This window comes from Silene latifolia, unplaced genomic scaffold (assembly GCF_048544455.1).
Source record: "Silene latifolia isolate original U9 population unplaced genomic scaffold, ASM4854445v1 scaffold_695, whole genome shotgun sequence".
In the NCBI taxonomy this organism is placed as follows: Eukaryota; Viridiplantae; Streptophyta; class Magnoliopsida; order Caryophyllales; family Caryophyllaceae; genus Silene; species Silene latifolia.
The window spans coordinates 1,451-21,111 of record NW_027413605.1 but is presented as its reverse complement, the minus strand read 5'-3'; the positions used below and the strand labels follow the sequence as shown (position 1 = coordinate 21,111).

Below are 19,661 nucleotides of genomic sequence, written 5' to 3'. Positions count from 1 at the left end.
GAAAAGCAATAGTGGAGATGTTATGATTCTGAAAAATCATAAGTAAAAGTTGTTAGAGTTTGTTAAGAAGTTTGTTAGGATGTGGGGAAGTTAGTTACAAGCGTGAGCTGTCAGGAGTCATTTGTTGTATATAAATAGATGTCTTTGTCTTTGTAAAAGAATTCATTCATCAATCATCAATAAAAACAAACACTTTTTCTCTCTCTAATTCTCTGAAATTCCCAAATTGAAATTAGGGTTCTTCATTGAGAAAATCCCAATTAAGTATCGATCTTCCGGAATTCTTCCCTAAGATTGTTACAATTGGCTATCAGAGCAAGGTTTTCGACAGATTCTTGTTCAAATCCACTGGTTTTCGTGCTCAAATCACTGCTATTTTCACTGTTTTTCGTCGAAATTTTTCTGGGTTTCTGCAAATTTTTCGACAACAATTTTCTGATTCTACTCAATTCTTCACTGTTTTCGATCATTTCTCTGTTTTTAAACACATCAAAGCAAACTGGCTAAGCTTACTGTTGCTCAATTGTCGGCTCAAATGGATGAACGCATGAAGAATGTGGAGGATCAAATTGGAGAGTTTGGGAGACTGATGAGGGAACAAATGGAGCATAATAGAAGAATGGAGGCACTGATTCAACAACTCAATGGGGAAAATCCAAACAATAATCGAGGAAATGGTATACCTGAGAATGATCAAGGTATAAACCCTAATCACAATGTGCAACGTAATTTGAGTTTCAATCCTAAGGTAGAATTTCCTGTTTTTGATGGTGTGAACCCTAGGATTTGGTTGCAAAAATGTGATCGATATTTTGAGTTGTGTAAGGTGCAAAACAATCAAAGAGTTGATTTGGCTTCATTGTATATGAGTGGTAAAGCTGAATTGTGGGTTCATAGTTATCTTGCACATAGAAGAAATGTTGATTGGAATGAATTTGTGATGGATTTATGTGCTAGATTTAGAGATGAAGTAGTTGATACTGTTGTGGAAGAATTTAATAAACTTCATCAAACTCATTCACTGGAAGATTATTTGGATGCATTTGAGAGACTAAAATCTTTGATGTTGCAAAGAAACCCACAAATCCCTGATCAATATTTCTTGGACAGCTTTGTTGGAGGACTTAAATCCACCATTAAACCCTTTGTTAGAGCCTTCAGACCCGCAACCCTAGCTGCTGCTATGTATTATGCTAGGTTACAGGAAGAAAATGTGAGTGCTTTGAAGATGGCTAACAGATTTGGGTCTGAAAGACCTGTGCAGAAAGTGCAGAGTGTGGTGCAGGGGGGTAATGAAGGGTCTGGGTCTAGTTCACAAACTTTCAATAAATTCCGTCCATATGTTCCTAGACCTAACAACAATGTCAATTCACAAAAGCCCAATTTTCAGCAACCTAGGAACAGACCTCCCTTACCTTATGATATGGAGGAAAGGAGAAGGAAGAACCTATGTTTTCATTGTGATGAGCAGTTTTTACCCCTGGACATAAATGTGCAGCAAAATTGTATCAAATTGAAGTAATTCAGGTGACTGAGGAAGGGGAGAGCAGTGAAGAGGGATGGAGTGGAGTTGACAGTGATGTGGTGGAAATAATAAGTCAAGAAGGAGTTAGAGGTGCTGAAGTTGTGAGTGAGGAACAACCTTTAATCTCTTTGAATGCAATTTCTGGTAATAATGCATACCAAACCATGAGAGTGACTGGGAGGGTCAAGAAAAACCCCATTCATATCTTAATTGATTCTGGTAGCACACATAATTTTGTGGATGAGCAGGTGGTCAAGAAGTTAGGGTGTAAAACTAGCACCACTTACCCTCTGATTGTGTCAGTGGCCAATGGAGATACTCTTGTCTCCACCAAAACTTGCAGGAACTTTACTTGGCAGTTACATGGAGTGGAGTTTAAAGCTGATGTAATGGTAGTACCTTTAGGGGGTTGTGAGATGGTTTTGGGTATACAGTGGCTGGCTTCTCTAGGCCCTGTAAGCTGGGACTTCACGCATCTGAAAATGGAGTTTACATATCAAGGGAGGAAGGTAGTATTGAGGGGTATGCAGAGTGGTGGGCTGCACTGGTTGGATGGAGTGCACTTACAGAAGGGGAGCAGAATGGGGCAGATATATGCTATGCAGGTGCATCCTGTGGGTCAACAACCTATGTTGGGGCAGTCGGTGGAGGTGCAGTGTCCTAAGCAGGTAGAAGAAATGTTGCAGGAGTTTAGTGATGTGTTTGAAGAACCTAAAACCCTGCCACCTCATAGAGAATTTGATCACCAAATTCACCTACAACCAGGAACACATACCATCAATGTTAGGCCCTATAGATACCCCATCATACAAAAGAATGCCATTGAAAAAATTACTAAAGAGATGTTGGATAGTGGAGTGGTGAGGAGGAGTCAAAGCCCATTTTCTTCCCCTGTGGTTTTGGTAAAGAAGAAAGATGGTACTTGGAGGTTATGTGTTGATTACAGAGAACTAAATAAACACACCGTCAAAGACAAGTTCCCTATACCTGTGATAGATGAGTTGTTGGATGAACTACATGGCTCAACCATTTTTTCTAAGATTGATCTCAGATCAGGGTATTGGCAGATAAGGATGAGAGATCAAGATATTCAGAAGACTGCATTTAGAACTCGTGAAGGGCACTATGAATTTGTAGTGATGCCCTTTGGTCTCACTAATGCATCTTCCACTTTTCAGGGTCTCGTGAATTCTATTTTCAAACAACACTTGAGGAAGTTTATACTGGTATTTTTTGATGATATTCTAATCTACAGCCCTACATTGCAAGACCATTTGAAGCATTTAAGGGTTGCCTTGCAAATACTCAGGGATAATACTCTTTTTGCTAAAAAGAGCAAGTGCTTGTTTGGGGCACCTGAAGTGGGGTATTTGGGTCATGTGATCTCTGCCACGGGTGTAGCCACTGACCCAGAAAAGATTAAGGCTGTGTCTGATTGGCCTGTGCCAAAGAATATCAAAGAGCTCAGAGGATTTTTAGGGCTTACGGGCTATTACAGGAAATTTGTGAAAGGATATGGGATCATTAGCAAGCCTCTGACCAATTTACTCAAGAAACATGCCTTCAAATGGAGTGAAGAAGCTACTAAAGCCTTTGAGGAGTTAAAAAGAGTAATGAGTCAGACCCCTGTATTAGCCCTACCTGATTTCACTCAGCCTTTGGAAGTGGAGACTGATGCTTCTGATATAGGGATAGGTGCAGTGCTATCTCAGGGTGGGCACCCTATTGCCTTTCTGAGCAAAGCTTTGGCTGACAAACACAAAGGTCTGTCCACTTATGAAAAGGAGTTGTTGGCAGTGGTAATGGCTGTGGAGAAATGGAGACCATACCTCTTAGGTCATCATTTCACTATCAAAACTGACCACTTCAGTCTGAAATACTTATTGGAGCAAAAGATAACTAGTGCTTTCCAAAGTAAATGTCTACCTAAATTGTTGGGCATGGATTACACTGTGGTATACAGGAAAGGGAAGGAGAATGTAATTGCAGATGCTCTCTCTAGAGTGAATGGGGCTGAATTGCTGAACACCATTGTTACTCAGATCAGATCAGACATTCTGGAAAAGGTGATGCAAAGCTGGGAAGACAGTGAGTATACTCAGTTAATTGAGCAGTTAAAGGGGGGAAATTTGACAGGAACAAAATTCAAGTGGGAGAATGATCAGTTGACAAGGAAAGGGAAACTTGTAGTTGGTCCTAATGAAGACTTGAGAAGAGAAATTTGCTCATTCATGCATAGCAGTTCTGTGGGAGGTCATTCTGGGGTATTGGCTACGTACAAAAGGTTGTCTCAACTGTTTTATTGGAAGAAGATGAAGAGGGACATCAGGAATTTGATCAGGGGATGTCCTCAATGTCAGCAAAACAAACCCATCTTACAGGCTCCTGCAGGGTTGTTACAACCTTTGCCTATTCCTGATGGCGTTTGGACTGACATTTCTCTGGATTTTGTGGAAGGGCTACCCAAATCTCAAGGGAAGGATACTATATTGGTGGTGGTGGATAGATTGAGCAAGTATGCACACTTTCTGCTGTTGACACACCCTTTTGATGCCACTACTGTTGCCAAAATCTACTTTGAGCAGGTATTCAAACTGCATGGTTCCCCCAAAACCATTGTTAGTGATAGGGATAAGGTGTTTCTCAGTAAGTTCTGGCAAGAGTTCTTCAAGTTGCAGCATGTGGAGTTGCACATGTCTACTGCATATCACCCCCAAACAGATGGGCAAACTGAGGCTGTGAACAAGTGTTTGGAGACCTACCTTAGATGCATGACAGGGGAAAGACCTAAGGAATGGGCAGCTTGGATTCCACTTGCTGAATGGTGGTATAACAGCAATTTTCATTCTTCCATTGGTATTACTCCTTATGAGGTGGTGTATGGACAACCTCCTCAGTTACATATTCCTTATGTTCTTGGGGACAGTAGAGTGGCAGCAGTGGACAGGAGTCTGGTAGCTAGGGAAGAGTGCATTAGATTGTTGAAATTCCATTTGAAGAGAGCTCAGGACAGAATGAGGGTTCAAAGTGACAAGCATAGGTCTGATGTGGAGTTTGAAGAAGGGGACTGGGTTTATGTGAAATTGCAACCCTACAGACAGCAATCTGTGGTGCAGAGGGTTAACCAAAAGCTGGCACCCAAGTACTTTGGCCCTTTTACAGTGGAGAAACGTGTGGGGAAGGTGGCCTATAAGCTTGTCTTACCTGTGGAATCAAGGGTGCATCCAGTTTTTCATGTGTCTCAGCTAAAGAAACACCATGGGGCACTACCAGTGTCTGCTACTGTACCTGAAGTGGATGATAATTTGATGCTGAAAGCTGAACCTTGGAAGTTGTTGGAGAGGAAAATGGTGAAGAAGGGAGCAGGTTATGGAGTACATTTGTTGATTCAATGGAGTAATGGTGATGAAGCAGATGCAACTTGGGAGGAATATGATGATTTCACAAGGAGGTATCCTGATTTTTCTTTGGATTGAACTTGGGACAAGTTCATTTTAAGGGGAAAGGATTGTTATGATTCTGAAAAATCATAAGTAAAAGTTGTTAGAGTTTGTTAAGAAGTTTGTTAGGATGTGGGGAAGTTAGTTACAAGCGTGAGCTGTCAGGAGTCATTTGTTGTATATAAATAGATGTGCTGTGCTGTAAAAGAATTCATTCATCAATCATCAATAAAAACAAACACTTTTTCTCTCTCTAATTCTCTGAAATTCCCAAATTGAAATTAGGGTTCTTCATTGAGAAAATCCCAATTAAGTATCGATCTTCCGGAATTCTTCCCTAAGATTGTTACAGGAGAGCAGGGACAGAAAGCAGATAATTTGAAAGAGTGAATACTACCTTGAGCAAAGTGGCATAAGAGACGTTATCGACACGACAGCTTCTTGAGTTGGACATTTCATCAAACAGCTTCAAAGCAGAGTCAATGTCACCACAATGAACACACGCCTCAAGCACTGCATTCATCACAATTGTGTTCAATCCGCCATATCTTCTCTTGGCTATCTCTATTTCTTCAAACACCTTCACCACAAGATTCACAAAGGAATTCAATCAACCGACAATTAGAATATAAAAAGGGTAAACAATTGACTGGGACGGGGAGAGTAGAGTCGAACCTGATGAAGCTGTTTACGACGAGTGAGCTGAACAATTCGAGAAGTAAGGCGTTTAAGATTAGATTTGCTGCTCTTTTTCAACCAAAAATTAGGGTTACTGTCATTATTATTATTATTATTATTATTATTATTATTATTGTTGTTGTTGTTGTAGGTTGAATAAGAACAATTATGAACAATTTTAGGGAAGTTGGTTAAACTGGGAATTACAGATTTGAATGGTAAAAGGTTGCAAATTTGTTGATACATTTTTGGAATTGGGGACTTTACCCATTAATGAATCAATGGATGATATTAACCAAAACACAGAAATGCATGCATAGAGAGAAAGAGAAGTGAAAATAGAAGATAATGTTGTGGATTCTTGGCGGGTAAATGTGGGTCCTCAATATCAGTTGCACTTCCATGTGGGACTTGGGAGTCATGGTCCTCATGGACTCTTGATGGATGGTGTGTCTACGTACAGAACATGGATGGACATATCAACCGTGATCCTCCCATATCCTCCATATCTCCAAATCTTCACAAATAGGCAAAGTAAATAATACATATTATGTAAATCTATATCTATCTATATTATTAAAGGAAGCTTTTTTCGAGCGATTAGAGAGAGTCCAACTTCTACGAACTACCTAAAATTAATTAACAATTAAAATAATTTGAAAAATAATCCTACCTAAAATTAATTAACAATTAAAATAATTTGAAAAATAATCCTCTTAATTACCTACACGTACTGAATTTGGTTGTTATGGTCTATTAGAGTTGTTCATAAATTAAAATTCTATGAGAAAAAGAACACTAAGTAAACCCTATTATGTGTATATATATAATCTTTCTTGCCTCAATGGTTTCCTCAATTATGCATGTTTCTTTTTTCTACTTATTTTTTATTTTTTATTTCTCTAATTATGTACCACTTGATTTTGTTTGTAGGTACTATACATCGACAAAGGATTCAATTCTCCTGATTAATATGGCCGGGTGATTATTGCTATGAAAAGTATTGCTTAATTGATTTTATTAACACGTTATATTTGTATTTTGCTCTGATCTTATTTCTCTCTTGGCCTTTTGATTTTCTTTTCATATATACGGAATAAACTTTTACTTTATTCATGCTATATTGTGTATATTGTTTGCTCATAGTGAGTTTACTTTGGATATTTCTATCGGAAAAGGTTAGCATTCATCAACCATATTACTTTTAAAATTTTCTAGCATTATGGAACAAACATTCGAGACAAATTCTTCAAAGTTTGATGATTTTAATATTGAAACAATTTTGCCAAGGGATAATATCTAATGTGTGTTGTATTTTATTCTCTTCTATAATTAAGAAGTAGACCAGGTCCATGCATCACACTATGGAGGGTAGTTCACTAATGGATTGAGATTTTATCATAGTTATAAAAAAACAATCCATAAATTCAAACAATAACATGTTCTTTTATACATTCATATCTATAAAAATAAAAATATGAGAACATGTGTTTCAATTCAAATAGTTGTACCGTACTCATAATAAGAACAAGATTTGGTAATCAATTGTATATCCAAGTCTAATTAATATGGCATAATTTTTTTCGATGATTTAAAACATATTTTTTTGATGCTTTTGTAGAGAAGTCGTTTTGAAGCTGCATACCAATACTGCGAATATCTAAGTTACGGAGTATTTGAAAAGCTTTTTTACCCAAAATTTCGAACAATAATTTACTTTTGTTAAATAAATTATTTGGTTGAGCTAATTTATGATTAAATTTTACCATCCTACTTTTAGAAGCTAATTAACTATGGATGAATAAGAGAAGTCGGCAAACAAGAACGAAATCATGATTTCGCCTATGATGTGATGGGATGGATGTGTCTTGCCGTTGGTATTGTGGTATGGGTAGGATTTGCGAAGAATAATATGCCTCTTCAACCTCCAATGGAATCTCCATACATGCTGGAAGTTCTACACTTTTACACATCATCAGAGATGATAGCCGAATTTCATCGGAAACTATACATGGGCTATATTAAAGCTATTTTGACGAGTTTTTCTTGGTTTAGATGTTCAGTGGGTTGCTACACTTCATTGGTAGTTGGTGTTATATTCGTTTAATGTAGCTTTATATTCGTTGTCAATGGAACTTGTTTTGGAGTTCAGATTTATCATTGATACAAGAAGATACTTCTATTTCCGTAACCATTGAATAATCGTTATGTTACGTTGTTTCTTGGGATTAAATCAAATAATGCTTAAATCTTTTACTTGACAAATAATCTTTCACATGGTAGGATTAGAAGCCGGTTTTCTAAGTTCGTGTTTTCACATGGTGGGATTCAAAGCAGGTCTCCTAAGTTCGTGTTTCTTGGCGTCCTAATATTTTGTTAAAACTCCATAGATTAATATTTGCGTGTAAATAATGTAAATCGTAATTACTTCCAAAGGCTTTCACTAACATGATTTTTACGAAAACAAATACAATATTGCCTTGGTAGGGCTGGTCATTAGTGCGGGTCGGCCTTGCTAGCCCGGACCCAACCCGACCCGCCCTATATCCGGGCCAGTTCCGGGCCCCCAAATGTCTAACCCGGACCCGCCCTAGACCCACCGCAGCCCGCCCTAAACCCGCCTCACGGGTCACTTTTGACCCGGGCCGGTTCAGGGTCTCCCAAACCCTGATCCGGCCGACCCGCACTGATGACCACCCTCTTAAATCTCATTGTATTGGTGTATGTTTTCACGTCACTCACATGCTTACCAAGTAGTACTCCGTATAAAATAACGAGTTAAAAAGATATAGAGACTTCTAACAATAAAATAACACTCATCGGTGGGAATAAAACTGTTTTTTTTCATAATTGCGACATAGCAAAATGCCCCTTTAGTTACTATGCGACATCTCAGAGTAATATTGTAAATTTTACATGAAGGAAAACTATTATCTGACTAGGATTATTAAGTTAAAGCTAGAACATAATAATAATAATAATAATAATAATAATAATAATAATAATAATAATAATAATAATTTTGCAATTAGTTGGTGAGAAAATTACTTGGGTAGAACACCACATACACAAACAAAGTAGTATATTGTTCTAATCGTGAAAATATTTTTTTAGAAGTTTATTACATTATTATACTCGACAGAGACTACAAATAGACCCGTGCATCGCACGGGCATTAACTCTAGTATATATATAAAAGAGAGTTTTTTTGAGCGATTTGAGAGCGTCCACATCATCAAAAATCAATTTAGGAAAGTATAATTTTTGATGTAAAAAATAAAGTAGAGAATCTTTTAATTATTATAATATGTATATTTCCTAAATTATATTCAAGTGATATTTCTAATTTTTATATCAAACTTTTACATTTCATTTGCCGAAAAAATATCGTTAAAAAAATTATGAAAATAATATAATTAGTTTTGTGGTAAAAAATGCTATCATTAGAGTATAAATTTCATATTATTTGCACATATTAAAGATGGTGTACTTATTAATATGTAAAATTGTGTACTTTTTAGTATGTTTTGTCTCACATTGGAAAATAAGTAGGTGTGGTGAATATACTATATATAAATAGTAGAATTGTCCCACATTGAAAGATTAGTATAAGGTAGTGTGATCCTATGATTATAAATAGGAGACATATTTGGAACTTATGTATCAACCCAAAATTTGTTTAGTCTCATAAATATTGTTTTAAAGAGCTCTCTTAAGATTTTCTATTATTATCTCTATGATATGATATAAAACATAAAGTGGAGATTGATGATAACTACTCGGGAAAGAGTTAAGAACATGAACAAGAGAAGCAAAAATCACTTAATGTTGGTGTCACATAGGCAACCTATAATGAACAACATTACAACATACACAAAGTTAAAGCTTAAAGCACAATACAAAACCAAGAGTTTTACTAATGGTTGTCTCCTAACACAGTACAAAACTAAAGATTTTACTAATGGTTGTCTCCCAGAGCATTAATGTGTCGTTATATGTACGATATAGAGATCCCTATCTAATGATCGTCGATCGAGACTAAGTGGTTTTACCTTCAAAGAAAAATAATACGTATACAATAATAGTTTTTTTAAGAAGAGACATTTACTTCTTGGTATGTTATATCTTTCACATTGAAAAATAATGTAGGCATGATGAACATACTACGTCTAAATAATTAAATTATGTATCTCACATCGAAAGAATAATATATAAAAGATATGTACTTTTTAGTAGGGTGAAATTTAAATAGGAGGCATCCTAAAAGATATGTACTTTTTAGTATATTATATGTCCCACATTGAAAAATAATGTAGGTGTGGTGAATATATTATGTATAAATAATAGAATTGTCTCATATATATATACATTTTCTATATTATATTAAAGTGTTGTTTATAATTTTGATATAAAAACTTTATATTTCATTTGACAAAAAAGTATCGTATGAAAATTATATAATTAGATGGTGACAAAAAAATGCTATCATTAGAGTGTAGATTCTATTGTATTTTCTCATTATTAAATCGAGTTGATGTCAAAGTAGGTGCGAAAATAAATGGTGTACTTAGTATGTTATGTGTCCTACATTGAAAAGTAATGTAAGTGTGGTGAATATACTATGTATATATATTAGAATTGTCCCACATCGGAAGATTACCATAAGGCAGGGTGATCTTATGATTATAAATAGAAGTCAAAATTATCAAAATTAAGGGGTACCACGGGACATTTCCGTATCTCAATTATGATAAAAAAAAAATGAAGAAAAACAACGTACAAATATTAATGGAGAGTACTTGATCATATTATTAAATTTAAATATAATTATTATATATAATGAGTAGCAATTGTCCGTATTCGGTATTCGGGATCTGGTTGGATGTCGAACTAAGTGCAAAAACGATGGTCTAATTCTGAGTATGTTATTTGTCCCATATTGAAAAACAATGGAGGTTTGATGAATATATACTATGTATAAATAGTAGAATTGTCCCACATCAGAAACATAATCCAAGTTTGGTGAATATATTACTTATAAATAGTAGAATTGTCCCACATCGAAAGATTAGTATAAGGTGGGGTGATTATATGATTATAAATAAGAGTTAACCCATGTATATATTAATCTTTTATTTTTTTTTGAAAGAGATATTTTAATAATATGTAAACAAATCTTTAGACATAGAATGTAAACATTAAACTCTTATAACATTTTTTTTTTCATTATAAATAAGTTAATTACCCCGTTGCAATGCACGGGCATTCAAACTAGTATAGTTAGTATATTATTCATGTCTATATGATCTTTATCTTCACCTAAAATAGAGGTAACCTAGTCCTATATATATATATCGATGTAATCCTCAGTGCAATGTATCATTTATCATTCATTCAATATACCTCTCTTACATGGTATCTAAGAGCCACAACCGATCCAACAAAAACCCTCTTTCACCTCGGCAGCCAACCTCCTTCAAAAGATCCCACCCTATTTCCGTCACAATCACTCAACCCGCCACCATGACCAACCCTGAAATCACCATCCCTAACCCACACGACACCACCACACCCTTGATTTCTCTTAATCTCAATAACTGTGTTAAGTTGAATCCCATGAACTATGTCTCATGGAGATTCCAACTCATGAATATCCTCTTCGGATATAGTCTTTTCGGGTTTCTTGACGGAACCCAACCCGCACCCTCACCAACCATCACGGGTGAGGACAAGCAAGAAAAACCGAATCCGGCCTACCTCTCATGGCTTAAACAGGATGGTCTCATTCTAGGTGCTCTCATGGGCATACTTTGGATGCTACTGTCCAAGCTCTAATTGTGAGAGCAACCTCGGCCAAGGAAGCTTGGGATATCCTCGCTTCAACCTATGCAAACCCGTCTAGAGCGCATATTTTACAACTAAAAGACCGTCTAGACTCAATAGTCAAAACCTCTGATCAATCGATCAGTGACTATATCAACGTTTTTAAAACCTGTATCGACCAACTAGCACTGCTAGTTTCTTTTGAACTCCTTCACGAGAAGTTGCTGCACCATGAATTGTTATTGAAACAACAACCAACAAACGACCTATTTCAACCAACTGCCAACCTATCCTATAGAAATAACAACAACCGCGGCAACCGCAATCACTACCAGCCGTCCACCACCTCCTACAACCCCATGCCTCAACAACCTTCAGCCTCCACCAACGCCAACCCACGTCCCTTTAAGGGTCGTTGTCAGTGGTGTAGGCAAACCGGGCACGTCATTGCGCATTGCCCTTTCTTTCGCAAAATGTATCCTAATATCGTGTTTCCATCACCACCTACTAGCACCAACCCACAACCACCCCAGGCCCACACGGCCACTGCCAACCATCCCGGCCCCAACCCTAACTACCTCCTCGACAGTGGGGCCTCCCACCACGTCACCCACGACCTTGACACCCTTGCCCTTCACTCCCCTTACCTCAGCCCAGACAATTTATTCATTGGAGATGGTTCCTCGTTGGATATCGCTAATATAGGTTCGTTTCATTTACCTTTCTCGTCTCTTAAATTCACCAATGTTTTACATGTGCCTCGAATTTCTCGTAATATCTTATCTATTTCCCAATTATGTCGTGAAAATAATGCATGTGTAATTTTCTCATCGTCTTCGTTTATTGTAAAGGAAATCTCGACGGGAACGATACTACTCCAGGGCCGAGCTAAAGACGGGATTTACGAGTTGAGCCCGTCCCAACCGAGTGCTTATTTCACCAAGAAAAGCTCAACTCCTCTATCATGGCATCATAAATTAGGCCACCCGACTTATGATGTAATGAAAATCATCAATAAAAATGCAACATTTCCCTTTCATAATTTTTCTTTTTGCAATTCATGTCATATTAGTAAGAGTACGAAATTACCATTTGCAACATCGTCGCTCACTACAACCTCACCACTCGAATTAATCTACTCGGACCTATGGACTAGTCCCGTTTTCTCACGTGAACAATACAAATATTATGTTATTTTTGTCGACCATTACACAAAATACATTTGGTTATTCCCGTTAAAACAAAAATCCGAAACCGCGCAAGTCCTTCTTCGATTTAAAGCTCTTGTAGAAAAATACTTTAACAAAACCGTTAAACATTTCTTCTCCGACAATGGTGGAGAATTTCAAAAACTAACGCCTACTTTACTCGACAATGGCATAAGTCATTCCACCTCTCCGCCTCACACACCCCGAACATAATGGATACGCGGAAAGAAGACACCGTCACATCGTTGAAACCGGGCTCGCTTTACTAGCTCATGCCGGACTCCCAACGACCCTATGGCCTTTTGCGTTTAGTACTGCAACTTATCTAATTAATCGTCTACCTACTAAGTCATTAAACAACAAAAACCCATATTTTTTACTCCATAATGTCGAACCCAATTACACCAAACTACACAATTTCGGATGCTTGTGTTACCCATGGCTTCGGCCTTACACAAAGAATAAACTCGATTATCGATCCATACCTTGTATTTTTGTAGGATATTCGACAACCCAAAGTGCCTTCCATTGTCTCGACCCTAAGACAAATCGCATCTACACCTCTCGTCATGTTAAATTTATTGAAGACGAATTTGCCTACAAGAGTCTTCTTACAACCGCATCACCTACTGACACTCACACCAATCCCGATGATTGGTGCAACCTTCTCATTCCTATACTCTCACCACCTCCATCTGCCACTTCGAGCACCGTCCCTACTGCTGCTCACCAATCACGACACCCTATTCACCAAGTCTATACCCGTCGTACTCCCTCCTCCACTCCTTCATCATCTGCTGCGCCCTCAACTTCCACCGCTGCACCATCTACATCCACCACACCCACACCGAATCATCAACCACCTAGCACTGTTGTCACTCGCCTTCAAAATAACATTCGAAAACCAAATCCTCGATATGCCAACCTAGCTCACGTCTCAACCACTACTCATTCGCTACCAAACACGGTCAAGCAGGCACTCATACTTCCTCCATGGCGTCACACTATGCAGGATGAATATGATGCCCTTGTCTGAAATAAAACCTGGACTCTCGTCCCTCGACAACCCTCACACAACGTTATTGGCTGCAAATGGGTATATCGGATTAAATATAATCCCGATGGAACTCTCAAGCAGCACAAAGCACGTCTTGTAGCTAAAGGATTTCACCAACGACCCGGCATAGACTATACTGAAACCTTTAGCCCAGTAATTAAGCCAACAACCGTCCGTCTCATACTCTCTCTTGCGGTAGTCCAAAATTGGGCACTTCGACATCTCGACGTTAACAATGCATTTTTACAAGGCACTTTAACCGATAGTGTATACATGGCACAACCGCAAGGCTTTGTTGATGCCACACAACCCGATTTTGTTTGCAAGCCAAACAAAGCCATCTATGGCTTAAAACAAGCCCCCCGCGCATGGTATACCGAATTAAAAACATATCTCGTCAACTATGGTTTTAAACAATCCATATCAGACTCCTCATTATTTCTTCTAAAAACAAAAACAACCTGTATATACATGCTCGCTTACGTTGACGATATCATCATTACCGGTCCAAATCAAAACCATATTCAACAATTTATAACCAATTTAGCACAACGATTCTCAATAAAAGATTTAGGACCACTCTCTTATTTTCTTGGCATTGAGGTCGCACATAATGATCTCGGCATACACCTAAACCAATCTAAATACATTTATAACCTACTAACAAAATACAAAATGTCCGAAGCAAACCCATAAACACGCCTATTGCCACGGACACACCACTTATCCGTGAAGATGAAAAACCAGTCCAAGATCACTCGGACTATCGTGCCATTGTCGGGAGCCTTCAATACCTATCTCTCACGCGCCCCGACATCGCTTTCACGGTCAACCGCTAGCTCGGTTCCTCCATCACCCTACTTCCGCGCATTGGACGGCTCTGAAACGGTTACTACGCTACCTGCAAGGCACTCAAACCCACGGCCTACAACTCTATCGCACCTCACCTCTTTGTCTTCATGCTTTACGTGATGCGACTTTGCGGGTGACAAGCAATCCTACATCTCCACCACCGGCTATCTCATTTATCTCGGACGCAACCCCATCTCCCGGTCCTCGAAAAACAACGAGGATTGGCACTTTCCACAACCGAAGCCGAGTTCCGCCGCCATTCTTGTCACTCTTGAAACTCTCTGGGGTTACGCAACCTACTTACCGAACTAGGCATAGTCACCACCAAAGCACCGGCCATTTACTGTGATAATATGTCAGCCGCACTCTATGCCAAAAATCCAGTCTTTCATTCACGAATGAAGCACATGGCTCTAGCCTTTCACTTTGTTCGCGAACAACTTCAGCTTGGTCACATTCGCATCCAACATATCGCCGGCAAAGACCAACTCGCTGATGCTCTAACCAAGCCACTTCACAAACTCCGATTTCAAGAACTGCGAGACAAGATTGGTCTTCTCCCACCGAAGTCCATCTTGAGGGGGCGTATCAACCGTGATCCTCCCATATCCTCCATATCTCCAAATCTTCACAAATAGGCAAAGTAAATAATACATATTATGTAAATATAGTTAGTATATTATTCATGTCTATATGATCTTTATCTTCACCTAAAATAGAGGTAACCTAGTCCTATATATATCGATGTAATCCTCAGTGCAATGTATCATTTATCATTCATTCAATATACCTCTCTTACAGGACATCCGATCCCAAAATCATTTTTTTAATATCTGACATCGGTTCCCAACCATTTTGAATATCCGGTTAGTCTTGTATATTCTGATATGGGCCTAGAAATAAGAAGCCTGCCCTAAAACGTCCATGTCAATTTTTAACGGATTGGATAGGATATCCGAAAGTCTCAACTTTGATATCCGTATTTGATCCATATCCGAAAATTTTGGATTGGATATCCGATCTAAAACCCTTATTCGGTTCGTATAACCATTTTTTCATATCGGATCGGTTCGGATAATCGGATCTTTTGCTCAGCCGTATACTGTAATGTCTACTATGTAGAATCATAAATTTATGGAAGGAGAAATTGGATTGCAACAACATTTATTAGAACAATTTTCTAGTTGGAGTCTTGGAGACATCAATTAAACACGGTAGTTTGGTAGGCCTAATTTAAATAACTAAAAGTTACTTATGTTGGAGATTTAGAGTACTTAAATTAATGTGGAAGGGGTCGTTTTTAGTTTAACTTAGGAATGATTGAGTTTGTGACACGAAAGTGAAAAATATTAAAGCTTATGACGAAGAACTTTACCTCCTTATTGCCTTACCCAACTCGAATTCAAAGCTAAATATAGTATAGGAAAATAACGTAAATGTAAACTATTATATTGATGAGGCAGAGGAGAGTAATAATAAGCAAGGGTACAGATCATTTGTCTCATACGATGATATATATGAGTCATTCCCAATTCATCAAACTAACAACTAAAGGAGTAATGATCATATAATAAATCAAATTCATCAACAAAATTGATATGTATCCTGAAATAAAGTTGAATCTGACTTGATTATTATGCATTATACAGTCTTACCAAATAACCGTTGGGCAGGTATGTTACTACATTGAAGTAGTAATCAACAATCCTATTTGGTAGGTCTGTAGTGTAACTCCCAATTTAAAGTCAAGCTTCAGGTCTTGTAGCATATAACCATTATATTGTGTGCTTTATTATGACTTGTGTCTTCTTAGAGAAAATTTGAAGACTATGAAGGAGAACATGGGTGATGGGTCGAGTCTTGGCTTCTTGGGTTATTCAAACTCATTTTCCTCTTTACAAAAGTCGGAACTCTAGAGTAAGATTTCACTATCACTTGAATCTCTTCAGGGTTAAAGGTTACTCCGTATTACTTATTAGTCATATGCCTAAACATCAACCTAATAAATTTCCTTGTGAAAAAGGTCTTGAAGAAAGTATTTCACAATTTAGGTATATTCTCTATTTCTCCAATAATTCGATTTTAATTAATATCATGGTCTTATACTCTAATTTGGATGCTCATCAATAAATTTATCATAACACTTGCTTGAAATAACTAATTAGTACTTGAAATATCAAATACATGGAAAAAATCATTGACATTTTTTTATTTACTAACGTTAGCCTCTAAATCATGAGCTAACTCAATTTTCAAAGGCGGGAAATTAACCTTTACTCGATATATTAAATTGCGTTACAAATTATAAATTAAAATTACATGAAACATCAAAATGGTTTTTGTCCAAGAATGTTACCATGAGGATCATAATTACAACCAATAAAAGTATAGCCATTATAACAAATGACTTTAGCACACCCAACTCTCAAACTATGCCTCCAAATAATTTGAGTATAATGCAAGCATTCTCTTCCTTGAGCACAAGTATTAGTATAGTAATTGTAATAGCTTTTTTCACTAGCCCAAAATGCTACCGCATCAACCGGCCCCCATTTCCTACCGGTACTACCCCAAAACAGGTTCTCACCGTAATCGGAGCCTGAGTGTATCATTGCGCAATCGCCTCGTCTTTGGTTGGCCTACCAACGAGCGTAGCTTGCTAGTTTGTTACTCCATTGGAGAGGAGGGAGGCCTAGTCTTGCTCTTATATTGTTTTGAGGTGTTAAGTATTGGTTAATTATGTTTGTAGGAGTTTTGTTAGTTAGTACTAATTGTTTGTTACTCGTATTATTTGTTGCTAAACAAGGTAGTAATGATAAGAGGAGTAGGAATGTTCCCAAAATTAAGGGATACTTTGTGGTTCTAGTTGCCATTATTGGTGGGATTGTTATTGTGTATAAGACGTTTTGTGGGTAAATGTGTGCTTTGGTTGGGACTTGAAAGTGATGAAACATAGCAATCCAATTTGGTTTATATAGAGGATTCGAAGGCTCAAGATGTAACCAACAATAATGTTTACCCTTGCTTCATATTCCTTCCATTCAATTCCAAACTCGTCATTTCCCTTTTACATACTAACGTAAATTTTACATTATAGAAAAATATAAAAGTATGATATTTTATTGTACTTATTAGACGAATCAAACAGCATCCCACGTGATTATATTTTGTCTTATATATTGCTCGGAATTTTGAAAATTCTCTTCATTTATGAATACTATCAAAAAATGAAATGATTTGTTTGGTTATGAATGAAAGGAGTACTTCATAGTGCTTCCTTTATTTTATTTTTATTTTTCTCATTTGTCTCCAAAATTTATTTCAAATAAATTGACCACTTTTTAATTAGGGTTTTCCTAAATGTGTCCAATAGACACATGTTAATAATTATTTAGGCACAGGTTAACCCTTATTCCATCATTAATTATTTACATTTCCTAAAATTTCTCAATTACAATTACCATTTCCTTATTTTTCCCCACTCGAAATTGGGTGAAGAAATATTCTATTAGAGAAAATAAATTAATTAAGAGCATAAATATGAATTTAGATAAGGATTAGAATAATATAAATGAATGGATTATTACTATTACCCCTAATATTTTGATTACCATTCTCTATAAAAATGACAGTGTTTTCATTTTTTTTTAATTTAAAAAATATAGTTATAATTTTAACCATATTTCTTAAATGTTTCCCAAAAATAAAAATTAAGACAATACAAGTGGAATAGACCGAGTACTACATATTCATATTTATATGATTGAGCTTTGTTGTACAAGACAAGATGGTCATCAAGTTACAAAATTACTCCCTAACTAACCAATTACGAAGAATTCAGATAAGGATTACATCCATTACATCAATATATAAATATAAAATTATTATTATCCTTCCTCTTCAGCAAAACATTTGGCCATTAAATCATCCCGGAACAAAATTTTATCCATTCAAAGGTAATAAATAAAGAGAGTAAGATAATGGAGATGATCTTTGTCCAAAGAATTCATACTTACAAGTTATAAACTCCATAGTTTTCTTACTTACTCTCTTACTTAATCTCTTTCCTTCATAAAAATTTTCTTATTTGCTTTACAGACATTCAATATAACACTTTGACTATAGATTTTAATATTTATAGATTACTTGTTTTAGGAAAATTAAATTTTATGTAAGATATTTTCATAGGAAATATAAATATTTTAACATTAGATTATAGTTATTATATTTTTGTAACATATTTATAGTAAAAATTATGAACCTTTGAACAATAAAACTGAGAAAAATTAGCTCAAAGTTGACTTTTTATGCCAAAAATAAAATTTTATGAAATATATCTTCATCGCAAATGTAAGTATGTTAACTATTGCTATGAAGTAAAACTGAGAAGCAATGTTACTCAAGGATAGACTCTGTAGTTTGGGTGTGTCTCTTGATAACTATTGCTTGATATATGGAATTGAAGCTGAAACACATTCACACTTGTTTTAGGAATGTGAATACAACAAACGGATTTTTGAAGAAATGGCCAGGCTGTGTGGTGTTCTGTTCCCTTCTACTAATTTTATTCAGTGGATTGGGACATGTCAGCTCTCTAAGCTAAAGAAAGGAGTGATGTTTTGTTTGCTCCTTGCTACACAATATCATATTTGAATGCAAAGGAATAAGGCTTGATTGGAAGGTGTTGGACCTTTAGTCCTTATTATTTGTTTTGATAATGACAGTAATGATTTGTATGTGGACTTAATATATAAACATATGCGTGTAATTGTGTGCTTAAGTTTTTATTTAGAAAGGAATGATAAGCCAAATACTAGGTCGTTAAATACTAGAATTAAACTATCAAATTAACAATTTATAAAGCCAAACTATACTCTAGATTACTCCAATTGATAAAGCAATATAGTGCAAGTAAGGGTCGAACCCAAGGGAAGGACTTTTGAACTAAAGACTTGAATTTTAACTATATAGTAACTAATTAGAACTCTATGGACTAATCAAGATACTAACCACAATCAAGACCTACTAATTATGTTTATCAACAAACAATGATTATGAACAATGGTTAACATGTAGTA

The 19,661-nt window shown here is 36.5% G+C and overlaps 1 pseudogene; it reads right to left on the bottom strand.

Moving 5' to 3' along the window:
* Nucleotides 1–16,840: 16,840 nt before the first annotated feature.
* On the bottom strand, nt 16,841–17,536 carry LOC141639992 (pathogenesis-related protein PRMS-like; annotated as a pseudogene).
* Nucleotides 17,537–19,661: the final 2,125 nt, after the last annotated feature.